This window comes from Pantherophis guttatus, chromosome 1 (genome assembly GCF_059756535.1).
Source record: "Pantherophis guttatus breed Tessera chromosome 1, ASM5975653v1, whole genome shotgun sequence".
In the NCBI taxonomy this organism is placed as follows: domain Eukaryota; kingdom Metazoa; phylum Chordata; class Lepidosauria; order Squamata; family Colubridae; genus Pantherophis; species Pantherophis guttatus.
Window position 1 is genome coordinate 247453472 of NC_142063.1, and position 25878 is coordinate 247479349.

General features: G+C 37.9%; 1 protein-coding gene across 33 annotated transcripts in view; it reads right to left on the minus strand.

Annotated features, from left to right (window-relative positions):
- The window catches only part of FYN (FYN proto-oncogene, Src family tyrosine kinase), a 120327-nt gene that overhangs the window by 39274 nt on the left and 55175 nt on the right, over nucleotides 1-25878 (minus strand). The gene's annotated exons all lie outside the window — the stretch shown is intronic.

The window sequence follows — 25878 nt, forward strand, 5'->3', positions numbered from 1 at the left end:
GAATTTTAAAATTTGGATTTGAGGTTGATGTCTCTTTGAAAGTTTTTGTATTTCATTTAATTTGAAACCCCCATAAATCTCTCTCAAGTCCTCCTGATTAAACTCTTCCAAATTCCTTTGCTTTCCCCTCTTGGTCTGGAAAGCATCTTTTTTGTCCAAAGTCACATTAAACTGAGTTTCTGCCCCATCTTGTTCCAACAGCTCACGACTGTCTAACAAGCCTTGAAGTGATACTATATTCTCCTTTGTCTCCATGTTTTGAGTCAAAACAGTTTCCTCTTCCTGAGACCTTTCATCAAAAAAACCTTTAAGACTTTCCAGTAAAGCAGTGATTTGTTACTCAAAAATTTCATGTATTATAGCTCTTATTTGTGTATTTGCTGGTGTGTGTAATAATAGTCCTTCAGCACTTTCAAAGGTGCCAGCCATTTTCTTTTTTTTTCTTTTCCAAAGTCCAGTTATTTTTAAATTTGTTCAGCAATCAGGTCAATAAATCCAATAATTTTCCACACAATTTAGAAGTATAAAGTAGTTAAGATCAATACCATAGTCTTTTTCATTTCACTAGCACTTTAAATCTTTTTCTTGCCACGTTTACAATGGTTGCAGCTTTGATGATCACTTTCACTTGTAACTTTAGTTTTAAAACGCCCTTAAGCGCCATCTTTTTTGCTTTTTCTTTTAAACGGAGTTAAAGTTTAATACTTGCATTTCCTGTTCTCCTGATTTGCTCTGCCAGCATCCAGATTCGAATTTTCTCATAATCCTTAAAATTGCGCTGCTGGTGTGGTCGCGACCCCTTGTTCTGCTTAAAGCAGAATTGTCCCGGATCCGGAGCACTGAAGGGCTTTCAGGGAGCTCTCACCCTGCAAACCCCAGGCTTAAAAAAAAAGGCTGGGGGTCTAGGGGAGTTCTACCCAGACCCTTCTGCTCTTCTCTCCCCCTTTTTCCCTGGGGGGGGAGTTTCGAGCCGCTAGAACAGCTGATTTTCGCTGTTCTAGCGGCAAACGGAATCACGGGGCTGGAGCTCCTGAAGGAGCATCCATTCGGGAACGCGGAGCCACCGGAAGTCAACCTCACTCCATTCTTAAGGGGGCATGCATAAGCGCACCAGCGTGCCTACCATCCCTGTCTTACTGTTCCCATTTATTTGTATTTACTTCCTTTGTTTAATTTTATGCTCATACCTATACTTGTTATCTTGTACATGTTTGACAAACAAACAAACAAACAAATAAATAAATAAATTAAATGGCAGTAGACAATAGACAGAGATTTCACTATGTTGTGGTCTATCTTATTTAGAACAAATGAGCAATAGAGATGAATGCAAAACACTGAATGGTGAGTTACTGTATTAGGACATCATCATTGTAATATTGAACTTAGTCTCTATAAATACTTTTATCAACTCAATCTACTTTAAAAATGCAAATGATGACAAATTATTGTTGGTAGGACGATCAATTTCCTGATTATTCAATGGCAAAAAGCCACAAAAACATGGTACTACATGAAGTATGCATCTTATTTTTTTCATTTCTTACTAGCCTCTCTTTTGTGTAAAGTTACAGATCTGTAGCCCCTATCACTTCATTGCATTAGTTCAAACCTAGAATGGTTCCTTCATGCCTACATATATTCACTGGCAATGAATACAATGTCGTTGAAACAGCTCTGGCTGTGTTCCCTTTCTCTGGGAGAAAAATCAGGAACAAGCCCAGATGATTACTCCTTTGCATGTAAATCTCAGGACTAATTGTATATCATGAACTGGATTAACTTCAGAGCCTAAAATCCTTACTTACAAAACTATCCTACATTATACATGTACTAAAAGCTAATTACTACTCCATAGTATAAAGAGTGACGCACACACAGAGACAAAAGTACCTTGCAAAACCTCACCAAAAGCAATCATTTTAGTTCTGGTGTTCTGTGAGCAGTCTTTTAGTCTTGCACTGAGGTACTTTGTTTGTTTAAATTTAGGATATATTCACCACAAGCTGAACACCCCCCCCCCCAGGAATAAAGTGTTCCATTTGGAAAGCAGTAGCAAAAACTGACTTCACTTGCTATGCTTGTTTAAGGAACAGTTACTGTGGTGGAATTGGCTGGGTGCCTGCGAATCAGAGGTCACCTGGCAAATCCACAAGAAAACACATTAGCACAAAGTGGCTGTTTGAGCAGGCGTGATAAAAAAAAAAAACAACCTCTCCATTCGGCCTACCTCCATGGTCTTAACAAAAGGCCACATGCCTGCTTTTCTTGATTTGTTCAGTAGTTTCATTGCCAAATATTTCCATGAGTGGTAAGGACTCTTCCACTCTCCCCCCGCTTTTTTTTTCATTAGGAATTATTTTCATTTGTTTTGTTCCAGTTTCAGACAAGAGAAAAATGAGTTTAAATTGGTGGAATAGCACTGACAAGAATAACTGCTCAACAAAACCACAGACTGTTTTTATTTTTGCTTATGTGAAATACAAACAAATTTATAAACTGAGGAGTTTCCTAATTATATATTATTTTTCCTCTTAGGGTTTTTATTTAAATTCATTTGAATTTGAATGAAATTCCAACTTTATAATAGTGGAATATTAACTGTTGTGAGTTCAGTAGCAAATTCACTTAAGGAAGAACACTGCTTTGATTTGAAGCAGAATTATCGATCAGATATCTTCATTGGAGGCTCCAGCTGGTCCAGAATGCGGCCGAGCGGGTGCGCTCCCATGTGACCTCCTTCCTGCGCGAGCTGCACTGGCTCCCGGTGTTCTTCCGGGTGCGCTTCAAGGTTTTGGTTACCACCTTTAGAGCGCTCCATGGCATCGGACCGGGGTATTTACGAGACCGCCTTCTGCTACCAATAGCCTCTCACCGACCAGTACGCTCCCATAGAGAAGTGCTTCTCAGGGTGCTGTCGGCCAAACAGTGTTGACTGGCGGCCCCCAGGGGGAGAGCCTTCTCTGTGGGGGCACCTACCATCTGGAACAAGCTCTCCCCGGAGATACGGAGGATCCCGGATCTACGCACATTTCGTCGTGCTCTCAAAACATTTTTATTTCAGCAGGCTGGCCTGGCCTAACTCTCCCTTTTAAATTTTTAAATCGTTTAATCTGTTTTACAAATTGGGTGTTTTAAATTTGTTTTTGGCCAAAATATTTAATAATTTTAATGGACTTTTAATGTTTGTATTATCTGTATTTTATCTTGGCTGTTCACCACCCTGAGTCCCTCGGGAGTAGGGCGGTGTAGAAATTTGATAAATAAATAAATAAATAAATTGTTCACTGTTAAAATGTATACTACTGTAATACTGTGCATTGTCTCAGAATTTCTGCCCATTTTGATATATTAAATTTGGATTTTTAACAAATATTTCAAAAGATACTAATTTCTACTTCATGTTCTTGGGAAAGGACAGTAAAATGTTTTTTTAAAGATCATTTTCCTGATTTCTATATTTCATATTTTCTAATGCTCTAAAAATCAAAATGAATCTTACTGTGTGCATTTTTGCAGATGTATTTTCCCCTAAAGCAATCATCGAAGAGCTGTGGTGGCGTTGTGGTTAGAATGCAGTACGGCAGGCTACTTCTGCTGACTTGCTGGCTGCCTGCAATTTGCACCGAGCTCAAGGTTGACTCATCCTTCCGAGGTCGGTAAAATGAGGACCCAGATGGTTGGTGGCAATATTCTTCCCCCAAAAAACAGTTAGATAACAATAATACTGTGGAAGACTGTAGTAAAATAGCCTCCATAAATGGGGAATTATGAGAAATGAAAATGGCACAAAAACAATTTAATTGTCTTCCAAATTCACCAGATCTTCCAAATTTTCCTGGCAAGGGATGGAGAACATTAAGACAATCAAAAACTAAGTCAAACATTCTATCACAAGTCAAAGTCTTCTCAAGATGAAGAAGGTGGATAAAATATACTGGTTTTGGTTAAGTGTTCATTTTCATTTTTTTTTTTGCTGAATTCTTCATTACTTTCATTGTTGAAGTTCTTCTGTCTATCACATAATTTCCAGACTTTTTCCTCTGTTTTCCTCACAATTTTTTTTTCTCTTTTTAGTATTATTGCTATACTTACCAATTTTAAATTTAATTTAAACCTTTAATGCTGCTGCACACATTTCTACTTTTCTTTTACTAATTAGCTTACCATAGTAAGAATTTGCTTTTATTTATTTTAGGAACTAAAAACAATACCTTCTACAGGTAAGTCCTTAGTTAATGGGATTGAAATTGGGAAGTATACTGCAAAGCACCATGGTTATAAAACAAAAAAATCATGTGACCACATTGACTTATGCTGGCAGTTATGGCAACTCCGGTTGCAATCATTAATCATATTATGTGATTGCAACTTGCACCTTCCTGTCTGCTTCCTCATTGACTTAGCTTGTCAGAAGCTGGCTGTGAAGGTTGCAAATGATGATCATGTGACTTTAGGACTATCAAAAATATGCACCAGTTGCCAAGTGCCCAAACTGGAATCACATGATTGCAGGAATGCTGCAACAGCTGCAACTTTGAGAAGTCTTGTTCAGTACAATTGTAACTTTTTCTGGTTGCTGAATGAGTGGTTGCTAACCAAGGTTTACAGTAAATAGATTACAAAAAAGTAAATGAACATTGAGATTCTTGCATATTCACAGGAGGAGTTCTGGATCTTGCGAACCTGTAGTAATGGCGGCGGAAGGCTCCGCCCACCCACCTGGACATCATCACGGACGCTCTGCGCATGCACAGAAGCACGCACGAGAGCGAAGCAAGCACACACATACATGCTCCCATTGTGAACTGGTAGCAAAGGTAAGTGGAACCCACCCCTGAGGAGTTCCATTCTTGCCACTATATTGCAGAAAACAAATGTAATAACCTGCATTGAAAATAGAATTCAGTGAAAGAATGCAGGAAAAACAGTTGGGCAGGAAATAAAACATTAAAAAGATGCAAAAAGGGTTTAAGGATACACCAGCCTGGCAAAACAGGCTGCCATAATATAGCCCAAATAAATGTCAAGGGATCACTTCAAGAAAGGGGATTTTACACCTGACATAACTGTAAATTGAATTCGGACTCTTCAAGGCTACTGTTTAACCAAAAAAAGTGTACAAATTTAAAGGAATGAGCATTTAAAGTAATTTAATTTAAAGGAATGAGTAACATAATACTGAACTCCAAAGAACTCCTTGGAGTTAACCTCCAACTACCAACACTTATTTCTTTTTTATGCAGATATCTGTAATTCTTAGCTGTTGTTACCAGCTTGTCCCTTCAGAGCACTCAAGAGGTACTCTGATATTTTGAAGATTTCCAAGTTATCTCTTAAAAATTCTTGAAGCTATTCCCCAACCACTGATTATTTTATTATTTGGGGATAACATCTCACAATTTTTTTTTTTTTAAATACAACTCCCAATAATGAAAATGTTGCCCATCTTGCTACATGTAGAAGGCATAATCTTAGTAGGAATATATCCTGCAAGAGATGCTGCACACTAACTTTTCAGAGACTTTGTTTTATTCATATGCAAATGAACATGCAAATGTTATTTATTTTAGTGTGCGGTTAATTTAATTGACTGGCAGCCATAGCTTTCTCTGAAGCAGTGAAATCTGTAGTGGTCATCCTAGGGGCAAATTTCACTGCTAACAATACTGTTGAGTTGATTTAGCAGAGAAGTCCTGCAGATAAAGTGACTCGCTCAATAATGAGATTAAAATTCTGGTACTGACAGAAAGAAATGCAGTTTCCAGGGGGTGTGCATGAGATAACAGGAAATCTGTTCATGCTTCTTAACATTTAAATAATGTTCCTATAATCAGGAAATGTATTACTGCTTTCTATTTAATAGCTAATTTATTAATGACTGGTTTAATTGATCAAGATATTGTTTAAAAATTCCCCAGAAATAGTTCTTCTGCAGTATAGGAATCTGCTGATCACCATAAGTTACAGTTACAAAAGATTAGTCTGTCCTACAAAATTATCTGACTATAATGCTGACTGATAACAGTAATGTATTGCTTAAGAACATTTATATTTATCAAATAATTTGCTTTTATATTACCAGCTACAAAATAAGTCAAACATGCGAGCAACGGGCTTGGCAAGAACAAAAATATTTCAGTAAAAATGTGGTGATATCAACATATCTTACTGCAATATAGTAAAATTTTATTTCAAAACATAACAGACCAATTTAATGGACCAAAAGTTTAGCTATCATCTTTTTCACACTCAAGCAATTTTAAACTCTTGTGTTAATGTTTTTATTTGCCTTCTACAAATTTGTCTGGGTAGCCAAACTTACTGTGCAAGAGTGCAACTACTAATAATTTCCCTAGCACTCATTCACACCCTACAAACATCCAGTTTCTGAACTCACCCTTACAGCTATCTTATACAGGAAATATTTAATGTATAATATACTAAATTGTCAAATAATAGTATGTGCTATTAAATCACAAAATTGGTATGCAATGATTTAAACTTAAGTCCTCATTATTTGCTTCCATGATGGTGAGGTTTTACACTTCAGATGCTGCAATATTTTATTTTAACTGAAATGCTAACAAATGCAGAGACTACATCCATTAGAATATGACTGATAATCACTGACTTTGCATTTTAGAAGTCAATTCTTCATAATCGGGACTAAGAGTTTTCAGGCCTCCAACACTCCCTTAGTTTACTACCTCTCCCCCCAACTAAATTTAGCTGTTAGTAACTAGCACTTCATATCTCCAAAAACCAATTTAGATTAGAGCACAACTTCTATTGGCACTCTAGGGTTTATATGGATGCCACTGAAGTATGAAAGCGGGAGAGGACAACTCCCATTTTAGGAGAGAATATCAGAGGTTTTCAAGAGATGAAATGCCCCAAACATCTGCAAGGAAATGACAGTGTTCCTGGCTTTCCTTCCTTTCTATTCCTGGAAAGAGAGAGAAAAGGATAACCCAGGGTGCAGCCCAGGGGTGAAATCTAGCAGATTCTGACAGGTTCTGGATAACCAGTAGCGGAAATTTTGAGCAGTTCGGAGAACCGGCAAATACCACCTCTGGCTGGCCCCAGAATGGGGTGGGAATGGAGATTTTGTAATATTCTTCCCCTGGAGTGGGGTGGAAATGGAAATTTTGCAGTATCCTTCCCCTGTCATGCCCACCAAATCACACCATGCCCACCAAACTACGCCCACAGAACCAGTAATAAAAAAATTTGGATTTCACCACTGGTGCAGCCTAACAGGGTTTTCGTTCCTCAAATGAGACGGGGCCCACCAGAAGTTTGTAACCCTATCAGAATCTCTGTATAAACTGTAGATTTCCTGAAACATCTTTAATGTGCTTCAAAGCACAATAGAAGCTTTGTTGTTTTAATGTACAGGGGCTACAGTTCTATTGATGAACATGAATGGCTGAGATGGGAGGAATGGGAATTATCTGACCTGAGGCATCTGTTATCTACAAGTTATTTTTATTTCTGGAATAAATTCCTCAAAATATAATAGCAAACAACCATCATAATTCTTTCAAGAAAAAAAATCTAAGTAAATGAAAATGAACTTTATCTAGAAGCTGAGTTACATGTTTCAGTTGCTAAGTTAAATACAAAACATTTCAATGAAATATATGTCAATGGTTCAGTACTTATTTGTAAAGAAAATTATTTAGAAGAACTTGTGGTGAGATGGGCAGCAAACAAATTTAATAAATCAAAATTAATTGGGTCTTGAAAGAATCTGAAACTGCATAACTATGTAGGTGGCAATACTATTATTTATATATAGTATTTTTATTAGAAGTATGTTTACATTGCTTCTCACCGCAAAGATCCTGTTTTATTTTATAAAGATAATTTAACTATATTACAATAATTTAAAAAAAGCATTGTGTACAAACACTATAATACACTTACAAGATAAACTAAGAAAACATTTTCAAAACACCAATATTCAACACAAATTTGCAAAACTTTAAATTTGCAAATTTAAAGCTAAAAATTACTTACATGATAATTAAGCCAAGTAGAATCTTAAACATAAATACATCATCAGGACTTTGATTTAATTTCTTATTCTTATAAAGAATATATCTAGCTACTTAAAATCAACATATAAAGTTTTCCTTGGCACTGCAATAGGTTAAATTTAAAATCTTGGTCCTCTGTGAGGGTAAGGATATATTGCTTTGGACTGCTTTGTTGTTTGCTTGCTTGCTTGGTTAAGTAGAAAACTCCTTTTGCCCTTCTTCATTTAAATTACTTTGGTGGTGATAAATTATGCGTCTCAAGTCAAAAATACAAAGCAACTATCACCCCTGTCCTCATCCAAACAACAATCCAAAATTGAATGTATTCCTGACCCAAACAGAAAGCAGCAGGAAAAGCCACATAGAAAGCAAATTAGGTGCAAATTAGATCAACTTAAAAGCTTTCCCCCACAATTTTCATCTTTTAAAATGATTGAATTTATGCACATAGAAATAAAATGAATTTTTTTTTTTTTTTTTTTGGAGAATAGCAGAGACTTGATTATTTAGTGAGAAATACCAGAGTTAAATATCTCAATATCGCTTATATGGAACAGAAACCACAAAGTTTGAAAATTCCGATAAAAAGCACATCACACTGAAACGAAAGAAAGATATTCAAGATTACCTGACCTTTCCACAGGGTCTATTTTACATAAATAATTTATGATTTTTAAATGTTCCATATGACAATGAACAAGGCAAGGTTATAGGAACCTTTAAGAAGAAATTTAGGTGTGAGGTTTTTTTTCACTGCAGCCAGCATACAAGCTGGAATGTGAAATTACTTAGTGAATTTACTAAGTGAAATTACTTAGTACAGGTTTCTCTACTATGTGGTACAAAATGCCATCTGTACTCAGGCAACATTTTAAAAGTCTATAATATTATTATAATTATATAATATATCCATTATATTATAATGGCTTTATTGGGAAGCAAGATCTAGAATGCAAACTTTATTATTTTTTCAGATTTGTTCCCACAAATGAATCAGAAGAAATTTTATTCAAATAAATCTAATTTGGCCAAAAAAAAAAAAAAAAAGTGATTCTCTTATGTCACTTCCTACTTTTCCAATTGTTGGTGGTTGTTTTATTTCAGGATTCCAAGAATCTTTTTAGTTTAAAAACCATTATTGGTACAATTGGAAAGGCATTATGTGGCCCTATCATGAGAGGTGCTTGGTTCCTTTTTTAAGGATTATACCAAATTATACTACATTCATAGCATTTATAGCAACCAAATGATTTAGCAAGAAACATATTTCAGCCACAAGTCTCTTATTTGAGATTCATACAGTACATTTAAAATTTATAAAACTTTCAGATAGCTACATCAACAATGCCTTCACATATAAATATATACAGCAGCAAGAAATATACTATAGTCTTCTTCACTTAAAAACCGTTTCAAATTATCATGGACCCACACCCCAACTAGTTCTAGAGTTCTGATGGATGCACACACACTCTCTCTCTCCGTGGTCACATGACTGCACTTTGCATGCTTGGCGACTTGCTCACTTTATGGCCAGTTCCAGCATTTTGTGGTCACATTATTACAATTTATGAGCCTTTTTTGCTTGTTTCCAGCAAACAACTCGCACTGAAATAGATTGATTTGCTTAATGACTGCAGCATTCATTTAACAACTGCCGCAAAAAAGGTAATAAAATTGGGTGTGATCATGTGGAGTACGTGGACTTATGACCATCACAATATATGATGGAGATTATGGTCATAAATCGAGGACAACCTATTTTTAAAACAATTCATCTCCTTTATATTTAATTGCCATAATTTCTAATGATCTAGTGCTGATCATTTTAATTTTGAGATCTAAATCCGCAACCAAAAAAAAAAAAGATTATTTGGTGGATCCCAGATCCAGCAAAACATTAACCTTATGTAATTTACACTTCAGCGTGTAATGAATTAAATGTTTCACATGAATTGATTCACCAATACAGAGGCATTTCATTATCAGTATCCCTCTGTACCACCCACACACCAATGTGCTAAAGGTTGAAGGTGAAGTTCAGCTAAAGCTTTCTCAAGGATGGGTTTGCCAGAATCAGTAAACATGCTGATATCCCTTCACCCAATTTAATCACACAGAGCCATTCTGAGCATTCTGCTGAAAACTGAGGGCAATCAATCCTTTAAATTAACATTACTTTTGAAATATTACAAACAATCCCAATCCCAGCAGTAACTTTTAAGGTTTATTTCTACAGCTCTATTTAAATAAGCACAATTCCAGTATATCAACTACGTATATCAAGCATCCATGGTCATTGGAAGTCAGATAGTGTACAAATTAAATAAAAACTAATATTTCATAAAACAAGGATTGCCTTGATTCTGTGATAGTAATGTGAAAAGACCCGCCTACATTTCTGCCAAGGCTTAGTGGGAAATCCAGGATGATACATTATATTTATTTTTAATTACTTCCAATTTACTCATTTTCCCCAATCCCAAAATCTTCACACCATACATAACAACAAAACAATTTTTGTTTGGAAGATATTTACGGTAGCTATCACTAAAGGTTCTTCTGGAAGAGGGGAAAAAGTTTCATAGATCTTATCGCTTCCCTCTTTTCATGCGATCTTATTTTAATAATATAAAAGCATACATCTAACATAATCACACGTGTCACATCTTTTCTGAATTAAATAATCTGTCACATATTTGAGTCTTAAAAATATACTTATATCATTATCCTACAAAATCATCTAAAGTTTTATACTGACCCCATGACCTTGGTATTAGATGCCTTTCTGTAATATTGAGAATTTTATTCAATTTCAAAAAATCTCCTTAATTTTCCTTAAAACGTTATTATATTTATGGACACTATTTTGAATATTAAAAAGCAGGGCTGGCAATGTTCAGTTCCAAAAAGTTGCTTTCAGTGTACTGGAATATGCCTCTCTGCAACTTTTCATTCAATCTAAAAAATTCTAATTTGGTCTCATCTGTCCACATAGCATTCTCTTCCAATAGCTTTCTGACTTATCCCCATAGTACACCAGGCTGTCCTTGGTGTTCTCCAACTTGGTTGTTTTTTTGCAGATGTTTCATTACCAAACTAGGTAACATCATCAGTGCAAGGCTTTCTCCTTCCAATCCTTCCACATGCAAATATGTAGCTTTTTCCTCTACAACTAAATAAACAAGTATAATGTTCTTCACTCGTTTATTTAATTGGGTTCTCTTTATTTAGTTTCAGGATTTGTATAGAAAACAGATTACATTTTATGTCATATTTACCCGGAAACATTGAACATCAAAAGGATTCACAAACTTAAGCACCACTACAGTTGACACCTTCAAAAACAAAAACCAAACATTTAAGCACAGGCAAAAATTTAACCGCTAAGATTTAATAGTCTGAGGTGTCGGGTTTTACAATCTGTTTTTATTTTTAACATGCATTTTTTAAAAATCCTCCAAAATAGTATTTTTTTAAAATAAAAAAATTTAAAACTTACAAAAAGAAACATGTATGCCTCTCCTTGATAACTGTCATAATAATACCTTATTCATTACACTTTTTTATTAAAAATAATGGGCTGCAGTTGCTGCAGGAAAAAAAAAGTAGGGTGTCCATCTCTCCTTATCTTTTGCATAGGCATTTTTTTCTTTGGTTTGTTCAGTATCATTGTGCCATCCCTAATGATAAATGATACATACTTGTGCATCTGTTCTTTTACTGAATAGGCTTTTATAATTCTTTGAAGGGCACAGGAAGGATGTGGGATTCTTTTGATTCAATTGAAGCAAATTAGCCTTATGCTGCATGCTACAAAGTAACGCTCATGGTACATTTACGCATGAAAAAAGAAAGGAAACCCACCACACCATCCTATGTAAATTAACAAATTTGCCAAATTCCAAATTGCCTTCCTTCTCATAGTTATTCATAAATGGTTACTTCAAGGTAAAGTATGCATGCGCAGGGGACAGGGCGCATGCATTGGGACGTTTGCATTGCATTTTGGGGGGTGTGCATTTTGGGCTTGGAAGGCCTCCTGCACCAACCTGGAAGCCAAAAATGGGTGAGGGGGGCGGGGTGATGTGCATGGGGGCTCACATTGCGTTTTGTGGTTTCGTGTGTGCATTTGCGTGCACACGCTTTTGGCACTCGGCACCAAAAAGGTTAGCCATCACTGTTCTACCCTCAAGATGCTATAGGACACTGCACACCAAAACAACTAGACACAAGGACAGTTTTTTCCCGAATGCCATCACTCTGCTTAACAACTAATTCCCACAACACTGTCAAATAATTTACTAAGACTGTATTACTATTATTCTTCTCTTCCTTGCTAGTATCTATCTCTTCCCACTTATTACTATAACCATGTTGCTTGTATCTTTCAATTTATATTGTTTTTATTTGTTTCCTAGTACGATCTGATAACTTATTAGTAACCTTGACTATCACTAAGTGTTGTATCTTTTTATTCTTGATGAATGTATTTTATTCTCCTTATGTACACGGAGAGCATATACATCAAAGACAAATTCCTTTGTCTTTGGCCAATCACACTTGGCCAATAAAGAATTCTATCCATAAACCAATCATCCCTCCAAAGAATTGGAACTGCAACTCCAGCAACTGCCAGCCAGTATGATCTTTGGCTAGGAATTTCTCCCAATATATCTGGCAGATGCCAGTTGTAGAGAAGGCTACTATAGACTTTGGTAGGTTCAAAGAAACTAACTGAGTGGGCATCATGTTTCCTTTGATAGAGGGGGAGACATGCCTACTGCCCATGTGAAGCATGGCTGTGTAAAGCCTATAAAAGGCAGGCTCTATAAAACATCTTTAGCATGCCTAAAGCTCAGGAGGATCTTCAGCCCACACAACATATGTACACACTTTAAACCCAAGAATACACTAAGGCAGAAGCTTGTCCAGCCCAAGGATGAAACACCTAGACACAAACTAATCAACATGGTATATGTAGTACAATGCAGTGAGCCAGGTGAAGATCTGTACATCGGGAAAACAAAACAACCACTTCATAAACACATGGCACAACATAGGAGAACAAACCCATCAGGACAAGATTCAGCAGTCCATCCGCATTTGAAAGACAAAGGCCACTCTTTTGTAGACAGCAAACCCTAACTTAACCCTAACCCTTTCAGCAGTTCCAAGAAGCCTCCACACCCATTTGCACTACTCATGTGACCCTGAGGACACAGATAAACCTGCAAGTGGTCTCAATGACTCTTTAAAAGAATGCAAATGACCAGCTGTCTGCAACGAATATAAATCTTTCCATTCCCCACCAGTCAGTCAGAGCTGAAGAAGCTTCTTGGATGAGAAGTGAAACGTCTTCAAAGAAAAAAAAGACAGTCTACTTGCCTCCTGAAAAAACACCTTTGGGGGAACCATGACCTGGGTGACTGAGAATCTCCACAGACATTTAGCATAACTAAAGTGTGCAATCAGTCCTCTGCAAAGTGTGGAGCAGCCAAGCTATATAAAGGCTTGCATAGATGTTTCAAAGGTTGTTCTCAGCTGTCTGCATGTATATGCCAGGGAAGCAAGTGTGCATGCAGCAAATGTGCAAACAGCTGAGGACAATCTCTGAAGCTGGCCTGTAAGCTTTCCAGGGGTTACAGCTGCTTGAATATTTTGAGAAGGCTTGCGCTCACTGTAACATGTTCTGCAAACTTCTCAATTGCAAGCTCAATTGCAAAAATAGGACCGGGGTTACGGGCGACACCCAGGGGGAGAGCCTTCTCTGTGGGGGCACCAGCCCTCTGGAATGAGCTGCCCCTAGAAGTTCGTATGATCCCCGACCTGTGTACCTTTCGCCGCACCCTGAAGACTCTTTTATTCCAACAAGCTGGGCTGGCCTAATAGGAATTTTAAATTGGGTGTCTGTTAGCTTTTAATTCTGTGGGCCAAATTTATATATTTGTTCTTAAATTGTTTTTAAATTTTGTAGTGTATATGTGTTTTAAGATGGCTGTACACCGCCCTGAGTCCTTTGGGAGAAGGGTGGTATAGAAGTGTAATAAAATCTAAAATCTAAATCTAAAATCAAGCATTTCTAGCAGTATAAAGAGAACCACCATTAGATCAGCAGCGTACTCAGTCAACTCTTTCTTTCTCAAGTTAAATAGCAAGGGACAAGTTTGCTAGAGGCTTTCTTTTTGTAATATCCAACAGCATGTGGCTGCACGGAAGGAAAAGAATCTTGTGGTATAAAATCTTTTAAAACTCAGGATAGATTTCATCTAATCCAGACTGCTAGTACATTAAGTGCTCAGAACAGCATTAAGAGTTTGATTATATTACACATGTGCTCAAGACAAATAACTGGCTTCCTTCAAATCTATTTTTTCTGTGAGGCTTAATCTACATTGGTCCCAATGCTGTTTTTTGTTTGGCAAATTCTAATTGTTTTTCTTTTAAGTCTACCATCTGTCCATTTTTATTGCTGTTGTGTGTATATCTAAATCAATGTTAAACAAATATATTAATTGCCATTTTATATCTGGATTTTTAATGTGCAAATAGACAGGTAGTCCTCAACTTATAACCACAACTAGGATCAGAACTTCTGCCGTGAAATGAGGATGTAAGTGACTCACAAACGATTTTATGATCTTTATAGCCATGGTTGTTAAAGTGAATCTCATGGTCGCTAAGTGAATCTGGCTTCCCCCATTGACTTTGCCTGTCAGAAGTCAGCTGGAAAGTCACAAATGGCAATTAAGTGACACTGCAAACTTTGCAAATGCCGGTTGCCAAGTATCCAAAATTTGAACATACGACTGTGGGGATGCTGTGGTGGTTGAAAGTGCAAAGGTCAGCTGTAAGTCACGTTTTTCAGTGCCGTCATAACTTAGAACAGTCGACCAATGAACAATCATAAATCAAGGACTACCTGTATTTCAATAGGCCTTGACCTTATTAGACTGAGTATCAGATAATCGCTTAAGAATATCCTCTCCTATTTCTCAAGTAGCAAAAACTGGCAGGCAGGTTTTTTTGTGTAAATTTTTTTTGGCCTGGTTTCTATCACCCTGAAGGGAAGAAAAGAGGATGGTGGCAGTGAATAACAGTTGAAGGACATTAAATACTGCACTAGCTCAGGCTATCTTAGTTAGATATAGCAACCTAGATAGTGAGTGAAAACCTTGTAGTTTCTTTCGAATGTACTGTAGACTCTTAATACAGAAGCTTTCCCCATTCTCTGAAACAGGATCAAAAACTTTGTAGTTATTGTAAAGTTTACATCACTGAGTATGCTAACATTGAAATAACTGTGTGCACTTTATGTCAGTATTCCAAAGAGGCAAACTTGAAGCTAAAACCACTCATGCTGTAATCACGAAATCTCCAGAACAGTAAAGCCTACAAACTTGAAATTTGCCACATATGTTCCTCTTGGCTTCTAGGTCCTCACTAAAAAAGGATTTTTTGAAATGACCATCAGAGCATTAGTATTTCCTATATTATTATTAACATGCTCTGATGCTAAGGAGTTCTACTCCCCCTCCCTACCTAAAAAGAAATCTGTTCCAAATGCAAAAGGAGAGGAGAGGAGTTTCACTCTCAGTTTTACTTCCACAGCAGGAAGCAGCTTTAATACAGAACACTTGAGCTAAGCCACGGTCAGGTTCTTTCCTGTCTCCTTCTTGCTCACACAGCAAATACTGTTTCACTTTCCAAACAGTCCTCTGATGCTAAGATATTATGCTAAGCATAGTAGAATTATGCTAGTTCTACTCCCGCTCCCCACCTGAAAAGAAATCTGTTCCACACTCTGATGCTAAGGAGTTCTACTCCCCCTCCCCACCTCAAAAGAAATCTGTTCCAAATCCAAAACTCAAGCAGAGGAGAGGAGTTTTACTTTCACTTTCACAGCAGCAACCAGGGGATAGGATAGGAGAGGCTTCTGTGGGGCAAGGCTGGGAGAGAAGGGGATAGGATAGGGAGGCCTCTGTGCTGCAAGCCTGAGGGAGAGAAGGGGGATAGGATAGGATAGGATAGGGTTTTGTGGGGCAAGGCTGAGGGAGAGAAGAGGCCGATCGTAACTACTCAGTAATTTTCAAGCTGTGTCGATTTATCAAGCCCCATCACATAGTTTAAACAGCTAACCCAGCAACCTCCTGACTTCTATGTATTGATGTACTTGAATCAGGATGTTTTTTGTTTTTTAATCTTCCCAGCAGCTCTAAATAATTTTTCTTGCTTTCTTACTTGCTGTCCCTACTTTCATCAGACTGGGGAGGTGGGGGAAGCCTTCTGGTTTTGGCCCCCTTTCATTTTATGTGTAGCAGAAATAATCATAAACTGCAGGATCCAATCCGGGTTGATCATCAGGAGCAGAAGTTTGTTCTTCCAAGCTTTTGGACTTGTGCTGGAGCACCAGCATGAGTCTGAAAACTTGAAAGAACAAACCTCTGGTCCCAGTGACTGACCCAGATTGGATCCTGCAACATTATCCTGGGAAATGTACACTTGCCTTCATTCACATAATCATAAACTGCCTAGAGAAAATCGTTGTCTCTGCCACAGATGGAGATGAGCGTATTTAATCCCTGGTCAGCCACTAGGGTGAACCAGTTGACTGGGGGAATTAATTTAATCCAAGGAAATCAGGTACTGTTTGAAGCTAAATCTAATTGACTTTCATTTAATTGGCTGGAGTGATCCAGTTTGCATGACACACTTCCTCTTTCTAACAACTTACAGCACATCCAAACTTCCAGTTTACCCAAGCATGAACTGCCCACCATTTCTGGAAAGTAGGAATGCATGAGCTTGTCCTCAATCATCTCCCATCAAACAGGCATACATAAAGAGTTCCAGCTCACTCACCTGCTTTTTCCCCAGAATCATAGGGTTGCAATGGACTTTGGAGTCTTCTAGTCCAATCTAATTGACCTCGGGCAGTAATCTTTTAAAATCCTTCTGCATACTGGTAATCCTCTACTTACAACAATCTTTTTTAATGACCATTCACAGTTACAATGGCACTGGAAAGAGTGATTTCTTTTTCACACTTATGACTGTGATCAAAATTTGGTCACTTGGGAACTGGCTCATATTTATGACAATTGCCATATCCTGGAATCATGTGATCATCTTTTGCGAGCTTCTGAGAAGCAAAATCAGTGGGGAGGCCAGATTCACTTAGCAACCATGTTATTAACTTAACAGGTGCAGTGATTCATTTAACAACTGTGGCAAGAAAGGTCGTAAAATGGGGCAAAACTCACTTAACAGTCTTGTTTGGCAACAAAAATTTTGGGTTCGATTGTGATAATAAATTGAGGACTACCTGTACAGATGGACAGAAATGAATACTGATCAACTATGTGAAAAAACACATGAAAAACTGAGGAGTTTCAATAGTTGCTTTTTTCCCCACTCTACTAGAAAAATATTTTTCTTGACAGGTTAGGTGTATTTGGATGTAACTTAATAAGGAATTCCTAGTATTGTATGACTTGCAGACTTATATATTTAACTTTTTTTGAAGGTTATGGTACGTTTTACAGTAAAATTATTACCATCTTATTTCCATACTAGAGATTTTGTAATGTAAATAGAATTCTATTTTAGCAAAAATCGAGTTGGTTGGGAATAATTTTATATCGGGTATAAAGACTGAAACTCAGTGAGACAAATTTTAAGCCAGTTAACATGCTTTGGGTCCTCTCCAAAATCTTTCAGCTGTAAATCAGGTTCTTATCATAAATTTCACACTAAATGCTAACAAAGCTTCCATATAAATAGCTCACTACTCTTGTAGTAATATATGTTAGCAAGAGTGCACGGATACACACATACTATGCTGAAAGTACCATAGAATTTATCTTATTCAGTATATTTATTATGGTTGGGTAATTTATTTGATTTTTCAAGGTAAAAGTGAGAAGACAATAAGTAACTTAAAACTAAAAGAGCTGAATTTGAGGAAGCTAAAGATGCAAAAGAACTAAGATTGAGAGAGGCAAATCATGTATACACCATGGGTGAAATTCAAATTTTTTCCCTACCGGTTCTGTGGGTATGGCTTGGTGGGTGTGGCAGGGGAAGGATATTGCAAAATCTCCATTCCCACCAAGTCTGGGGCCAGCCAGAGATGGTATTTGCCAGTTCTCTGAACTACTCAAAATTTCGGCTACCGGTTCTCCAGAACCTATTAGAAACTGCTGGATTTCACCCCTGATATACACCTTTTAAAAAATTGCATCCAGTTTTTCTATCCAAGAGAAAAAATAGTTGTGCAAATAAGCAGTTAGTGAATTTGATAATGAAGCATTAATTTAAAAATATCTGCTTTCAGAGTAGTACCTTTTTATTGTACTTAGGTTATCCTATGTACTTTTCCAACAAGCAGTTTAATAATAATAAAAAAGGCAAACTTGTTCCAATTTAATTTTAAGACATCTTTAGGAAAACTGGAACAAGGAAGGAAAGATTTGTGCAGGCATGCAGCACAGACTTAGAAAGGTCAGAGCAAGAGTGCAAACAGAATTTGTAAGTGCATGTGCTGAGTGGGTATGGAACAGATTAAAGGAAGCTAAAAGAAAAAAAAAGGAAATCAAGGATGTTTACAAAGGAAGCAAAAATCAATACCACTATTAAATGCATGGTTGAGCATGATAAACTAAGTTATTGTAGTAGACTTAGGCATACCCAATTCTGAACAGGAGGCAAAGTGAAAACCTCAAAGAAACACCGGATTTAACTTAGTCACAGCACATAGGCAGAAAAAGACCGCAGAGAGGGTACATCTGTATAGAAATGTAATTATTCCTGTGTAAAATACATGGTGTCAAAGGAACCATGCTCCAAAATAGTTTGGGCAAATTTTATGAGGCTGATACAGTATCTTGCTTTACTATAATGACGTGTACCAATAATGATGAATTACACTAACCAGCTTTGCGAGAGAGAGATTCTTTTTGATTCACTGCACTCCATTTAAGTTATATATAGCAAAAAAATTAATTTGCTGCGAAGTTACTGGGATTGCCCTATTTTGCCTGAGAAAACACTGAAATCGGTGACATAATAAAAAAAAAAAGAATAATTTATAATAATCAGAATGAGAGTAACCAGCTAAGTAGTAGAGGCAACTTCTGCTGGAGAGTTATAAAGATAAGGTAAAAATGAAACACATACTGCAAAGACCTATGCTTGTGTATGTGCTTTGTGCATGGAAGGGAAGAGCATTACTATTAGAAGAAAGATTGTTTTGGATTTCTTTGCAGAGCTGATTTAATAGCAATGTGGCATGCAGTGTGATGCAGTGATAAGAGTACACAGCTAATGCAAATGCAGGACGGGTGCATACTTATTTGGCTGTAAAAATGATCATTCCTCAGTACAAAACTTGCTTCAGTGAACAAAAGGGCAAGAAGGCCCATCATAAAGAAAGTGAAATAAAGTAGACAAACAGCAAGAGAGAGAATCAGTAGAAAAGATGGCAACAAAAGGGAAAATGGCAAAAAAAGACTTTAACATGTTAGTTTTATTCCCGGTCTTAAACAGTTGTTCAAAGTTGGCAAAAAAAATAAGCAAGGTAGGACAGAGAAAATCCTTAAACAATGTTTTTTAGCCAGTCTTTTTTAATCATACTACTTTGAGCTTCATAAGGGCCTCATAATTCCCCAACCCTTTTTTAATATTGATAGGCAGCGAGTACTGAACCTGTAGGGCATTTTGCTGTTTCCAGTTTATGCAAGGATTCATATTCATGAATACTTACTTATCCTATAATCTTTAGAATAAAAATAAAATTATGCTATTATAAAGTACTCATGGAAGCTTAATAGTAGGCTGAATAATGTGATTTGTAAATGCAACATTTCTAATGAAAGTAATATTCCATAATCATAATGTTAGTTCCTAGACTCTAACATGTTAGTTTTATTCCCAGTCTTAAACAGTTGTTTTTCATAAGGATAGGACAATACCTTAGGCTTAGATGCACAAAATGGAAAGTAGAAAGTTGACTTGAAAAATGCTTTACATTCCATTATCCAAACTTGACTACAGTATAGTTTTAGACTAAACTGTTATTAATGCTTGTATTATACTTTAGAGCAGTGGTCACCAACTAGTGGTCCGTGGACCACTGGTGGTTCGCGAGAAAATTTTGGTGGTCCACAGAAAAATTATTTGCATTTTTTATATTGCAGTAAATCAGGGGTCCTCAAACTACAGCCCCTAGGACAGATATGTGCAATGAACGTTTGTGTTGTTGCAGAGTCTCCCCCTTAGGGGTCTTTTTGTGTGTGTGTGTGTGGGGAGAAATTCTGAATCGGCTTCAGCCTCCTGGTGTGGGGCTTTGGGCAAAGGCTGGAGGGAAGTGCCGCTGGTGGCGAAGAGCTGGAGGGCCTTGTTCCACTGGGACTGCATCATGGCCTGGAACTGGCCGATCATCTCAGCCTGCTGAGCCTCCAGGCACTGGTACCTGGCCTTGGACTCCCGCAGGTCTTCCCTCTGCTTGGAAAACCTATGCTCGTAGTCCTCAGTGAGGTGCTTTTGCTGAGCCCCCTTCTCGGTCAGATCCAATTTGAACTGAGCCAGCTGTTTTGCCAACTCTTTCACATGGTGGTTGCTTAGCTCCAACAACTGCTTCCTGTTGGAGCCCTAAGGAGCCCGGGCGGGGAGGCGAGGAGTGGCTGGGAGGGGAGAGGCGAATAGAGGCTGGCGAGGCACTCCTCGACGTGAGTGACATTGAGTTGTCCACACCCACCCAGTCACATGACCACCTAGCCACGCCCACCCATCTGGTGATTAGGCAGATCGTATTAGTGGTCCGCAGGATTTAAAATTATGAATTTAGTGGTCCCTGAGGTCCACTAGATTTGGTGATCCCTGCTTTAGAGTATTTTAGAGTAGGTCCAAGAGATCTTCAAGATCATCACAAAACAGCAACAGCAACACAAAGCCCAATATCCTGGATGGGAAATCAAGTGTAACATTAAGATAAGAAGGAAGAAAATGAATAAATCTTATGAAGCAGTGACAAATGTTGCCAAGAAAACCTGTCAATAAATCAAACTTTACTGGATGAAACCTTTGTCTTAAAGATCACAAAACACAAGAATTCTATCTTAGTATGAATTATGATATATCCTCTCATATTCTTTGCACATTCCTTTAAAAATTCTGATTGTAGCCTGAGGTTCCAGGGGACCGAAGAGATATCCTGAGAATATAAATGATAGTCACATATGTCTTGATGTGAAATAGGCAGCAGTATTTTTTTTAAGGTACAACAGTAACAAAAAACAGCTGCATTTCTACTTTACTGTTTGCAAGCTTTCAAACACCCCTTTTCAATCAAAGCAGTACTCAAAATCATTGCAACGTTTTTAAAAAGTTAAAGTGATTTAATACTATCAAACTAGAAGAACAAACAGAAGAGCCAAATATAGATTTCAAGCATCACATTTCACAAGCACATTAAAAAGTTAGTTTTGCAAAGCCATTTAGGCTTGTGAAAGACAGAAAAACTGCTTTGACCTTTTCTTCACGCCAGTGGCATTCAATTTAATTGATTATCTACATATACAGGGTAACAATCATGTTAATTACCCAGGGGGTTTAAAGCAATCAAGTTACTGACGAAGTAACAAGATCGGCGCATATGTCTGCATCCAGACAGTCTTTATCCCTGTCCCTCATTTTAGATACTGTGCAGTGTGCTTTAATAGGAGAATCATCTCTGCAGATGTTCCATAAGCAGGCAAGGAATTATTCCTGTTAGTTTACATATAGCTGAAAATTCAAAATCTATGTGGGAAATAACTTTGCAACAGATGCAAAGCAAACACTATCAATTTTGTGCAAAAATGTCTTCTCACGGTATTTGAAATACTTGAAATCACAGGAAAACAGTATCAGCTCTGTCACTTTGCTGCAAGCCTGAAGTAATTCAACATTAGCTTTACAACACAGGCATTTGCAAAATTCATGTTCTAGTCTGGGATAGCTAAACCAAAAGATAAATGACACCTCCAATAATTAAGCATTTATTATGAGTGAATTGAGAGAATTAGTGGAGATGCTAATTAGTGGAGGGCAGGGAACTTCTGCATATGACTATTTCTTGGCAGCATCATATACAGCTGAGAAAATCCATGTGGAAAGGGAAAAAATTAAGATGAAAGTAGAAAAAAAGTAGAATGACTGCAGGGAGAGAAGTATGAGTTGTATGAAAATATTAAAAGAAACTTAATCTTCCAATAGAATGAATGGAAAGAGATTATAGAAGCCAACTGTCACTGAGTGAGGAGTTGCAAACTGCCAGAAAAGTATGTGGATTTAACCAATAGGAAATATTTAAAAAATGGGTGACATGATTTAATGGAAAATGTTGATGAAAACAAATGCATATACAAGAACAATAATTGGAAAAAACCAAGGATGAGTGAAAGGTATTGTGTAATGTATACAGAAAGGGAACGGAATGTAATAAAAATGGAACAATTAAATAAGGCATGGACAATGCAATCTTACTAGTGACTTCCTATTCCTTGTGGACACTTACAGAACTACTCCTTCTACTGTTCCAGTAAGCAGGACCAAAGTTTTTATTTTGAACATGATTGTACAGAGCAACCTCTCAGCCATTTCTGTGTCCAGTAATATTTCAAAGAGTTTCATATCCTTAATACAAATAGATTTAGACACATTACCCCAGAGGCAATTCTTTCCTTAGCATAACAATGCTTTGTATTTACCAAGAGAGGAAAGATCTATAAATCCTTTATCTGTGGTAGGAAAAGCAATTTTAAAGTAAGATTACGGCATTTTTTTTTTGAGGGTGTGCGGTGGCTCAGCAATGAAAGAAGCTGTGCTTGTCAGCTAGAAAACTGATAGCCTGGGTTCAAGATCCAAGTTCCACACAATGGAGAGGGATCCTGTTCCTGCCCCAGCTCCTGCCCACCTAGCAGTTTGAAAGCCCACAAATGTGAGTAGATAAATAGGTACCATCTAATGGATAGATAACAGAGTTCTGTATGCCTTGGCATAATCATGCTGGCCAGTGGTGGGTTGCTACTGGTTCGCTCCGGTTTGGGTGAATGGGTAGCAGCGGCGGCGGGAGGCTCCGCCCACCTGCCCAGATGTCATCAAATGCACTCTGCGCATGCGCAGAAGTGATGCACGTGCAAATGAAGCGAGTGCGCACATGTGAGCAAACCAGGAGCAAAGGTAAGTGAAATTCACCCCTGATGCTGGCCACATGACTGCAGAAATGTCTTCGGATAATGCTGGCTTCCTTAGCTAAGAAACAGAGATGACTGCGCCTACAGTAGAGTCAGACACGATTGGACTAGGGAAACCTTTATCTTTATGGCATTTTTAAAAGAAGTCTGTTATTGTACGGCAGGGTTGTCAAACTTGCATCATCACGGCAGCATCATGTGATGTATCACAACTTCCCCCCCTTCGCTAAACCGGGCGTAGGCGTGGCCAGCACATGACGCATCCGGCCCGCAGGCCACGAGTTTGACAGCCCTGTTGTAGGGCATCCTCCATGTTGGTAGTGAGCGGTGCATCACCAACAAAATGCAAACTACTCACTAGGGAAGCCTGCAAATGAGTCATTATTTGTTGTAGGGCTTGTCAACTGTCAGCCTTTTGAGCACATCAGATTAAGCAATCAAAGTTATGAATACTAATACATTTCTGCCTCAGTCTTTTTTGTGACTATTGTTTTGGTTATAGTTACAGATCTTCCTGTTCCTCGAGGTTATTCTTACTACCCATTACATCAGGTGAAGCAAGCTTTGGGTGAAGCTGTAAAACGTGTAATGCCTAAGAAACAATAGTAAGGGAAATACTGCATAGTAGTATTAATGCAAAAAGAAGTTGAGGTTTGCCATACTCATCCTCCAGGAAAACATCTTGGGTCTAAAGAGGTCAGGGCTGATGGGAAGAACCCAAGTGGAACTTTATGGTCACAGCTGCTTCAGTTATAAAAATCAAGGTTTTCTGGGCCAATTGGAACCTATCATGATGACTTCACACTTTTCCATTTGTGCTTGCTACAAAATGAGAGCTTGCCAGAGGAGTTATAGGAAAGCTAAAGACCCTTACAACATGTAGATATTCAGGCAAGTCTTTTTCCATAGGGATCAGGGTAATGAATTCATGGAATTTGCTGGCTTATAGTCTGAAAAATTCTATGAAGGATTCTATTCCAGGATTGTCCTGGAATACCTGTGGACCTAGGGTTCAACAAAGGGTGAAATCCAGCAAGTTCTAACAGGTTCTGGAGAACCGGTAGCAGAAATTTTGAATAGTTTGGAGAACCGGCAAATAGCACCTCCGGATGGCCCCAGAGTGGGTTAAGAATGGAGATTTTGCAATATCCTTCCTCTGCCACGCCCACCAAGCCACACCCACAGAACTGGTAGGGAAAAACTTTGAATCTCACCCCTGGTTCAATATCCAAGATCCATGATGCTGAAAGAGACAGAATATGGGACTTCGTCTATTACAGCATCCCCTGAAACCTTCCCCATGCAGATGTGAGGCATATCATGAGAGATTTCTTTCAGGACTAGCACACGATGGTGACATAGTAAAGATCAAATTCATAGTAAATATCAAATTTAGAGTGCTGGACTGATTTGTTTATGTCTAGGAAATTTGCACCTTATCAATGATTTGCTAGTTTGATTGTTAAAGTATTGATTTCATGAGTCATCTTTAAAATAATGTAATCATTAGGAAATTTGGGGAAGTCACTCCTATCTCTCTAAACCAAGGAAGCTATTAGAGATCTATCAGTAGTTCCTTTAAAGTTTTTGACATGGTCTGGAACAAACTGTGGTAATGTTTGGCTGTATTCTTGATGAAACTGCTCAGTTTATCAAGGAAGGGTGTATTTGCTGCTGTGTCTGAAGCTACAAGACCTATTTCAGCTACCCAAAATGCAAGAATGACTGGGGTGGTGATGGGATTGTGTTTCTTGAGTGGATTTTATGGATTTAGGAAAATGAAATTGCTCTGATAAATCAACTTCACAGAGTTCGCAGTAGCCTTTTCTACCTCTAGCGCAACCTCTCCTTGCTTCTCTCCTTTAGTTCTCTTTCTTCCCTATTTAAATGCCTGAGCGCGTGCGAGAATCATTGGGTGAGATGGAATCTGAGAAGCCTTGCTCAACATTCCAGGAGATTGTCTTCTTGAGTATGTGAGCTGGGAATTTGCTTCCCACAGAAAGCCTCTTTGGGAAGTCTGAAGATAAAAGCAAAGAGGAAGTGCACTGACACTTTCGTTATAGTCATTTATAAAAGTTGTGTTCCCACTGGGTTCTGAATAGGGTGAGGCTTTCCTCTCCTGGAATTCTTCAAAATGACAAATGCCATATGTTTGATGAAAGCAAAGTAGGACAGCAGCCACAGGTTCCCATAAAAAATGCCACATATTTCGGTGTAGACTTTGAGATCCAAGTGAAGAAGGGAAGATCAAGCAAGGGAGTGAATTATTCCACGTTACATGTGTGAATTCCTGGTAAGGAGAAGGGAGCGATGGAAGGGAATGGTAAATGCAGACTGGCAAGGTAGGTGAACTGAAGGAATGACATCAAGGCTGGGAAGGAAATAGAAAGATTGGACAGATGATATGCCAGAACAGTGGCTGGCTAGAGCCACTGACTGAGTGGGTGAAACAATGAGATATGATCTATGGGCAGCAATGGCAATTCATTTTCCATAGCCTCCTCCAGTCTCAACCCTTCCTTGCTTACTAAGCAACTAGATAAAACAGGGATCCTCAACAGTCTTTATTATGGTGCTTAGTGGACTCAGACCTTCCT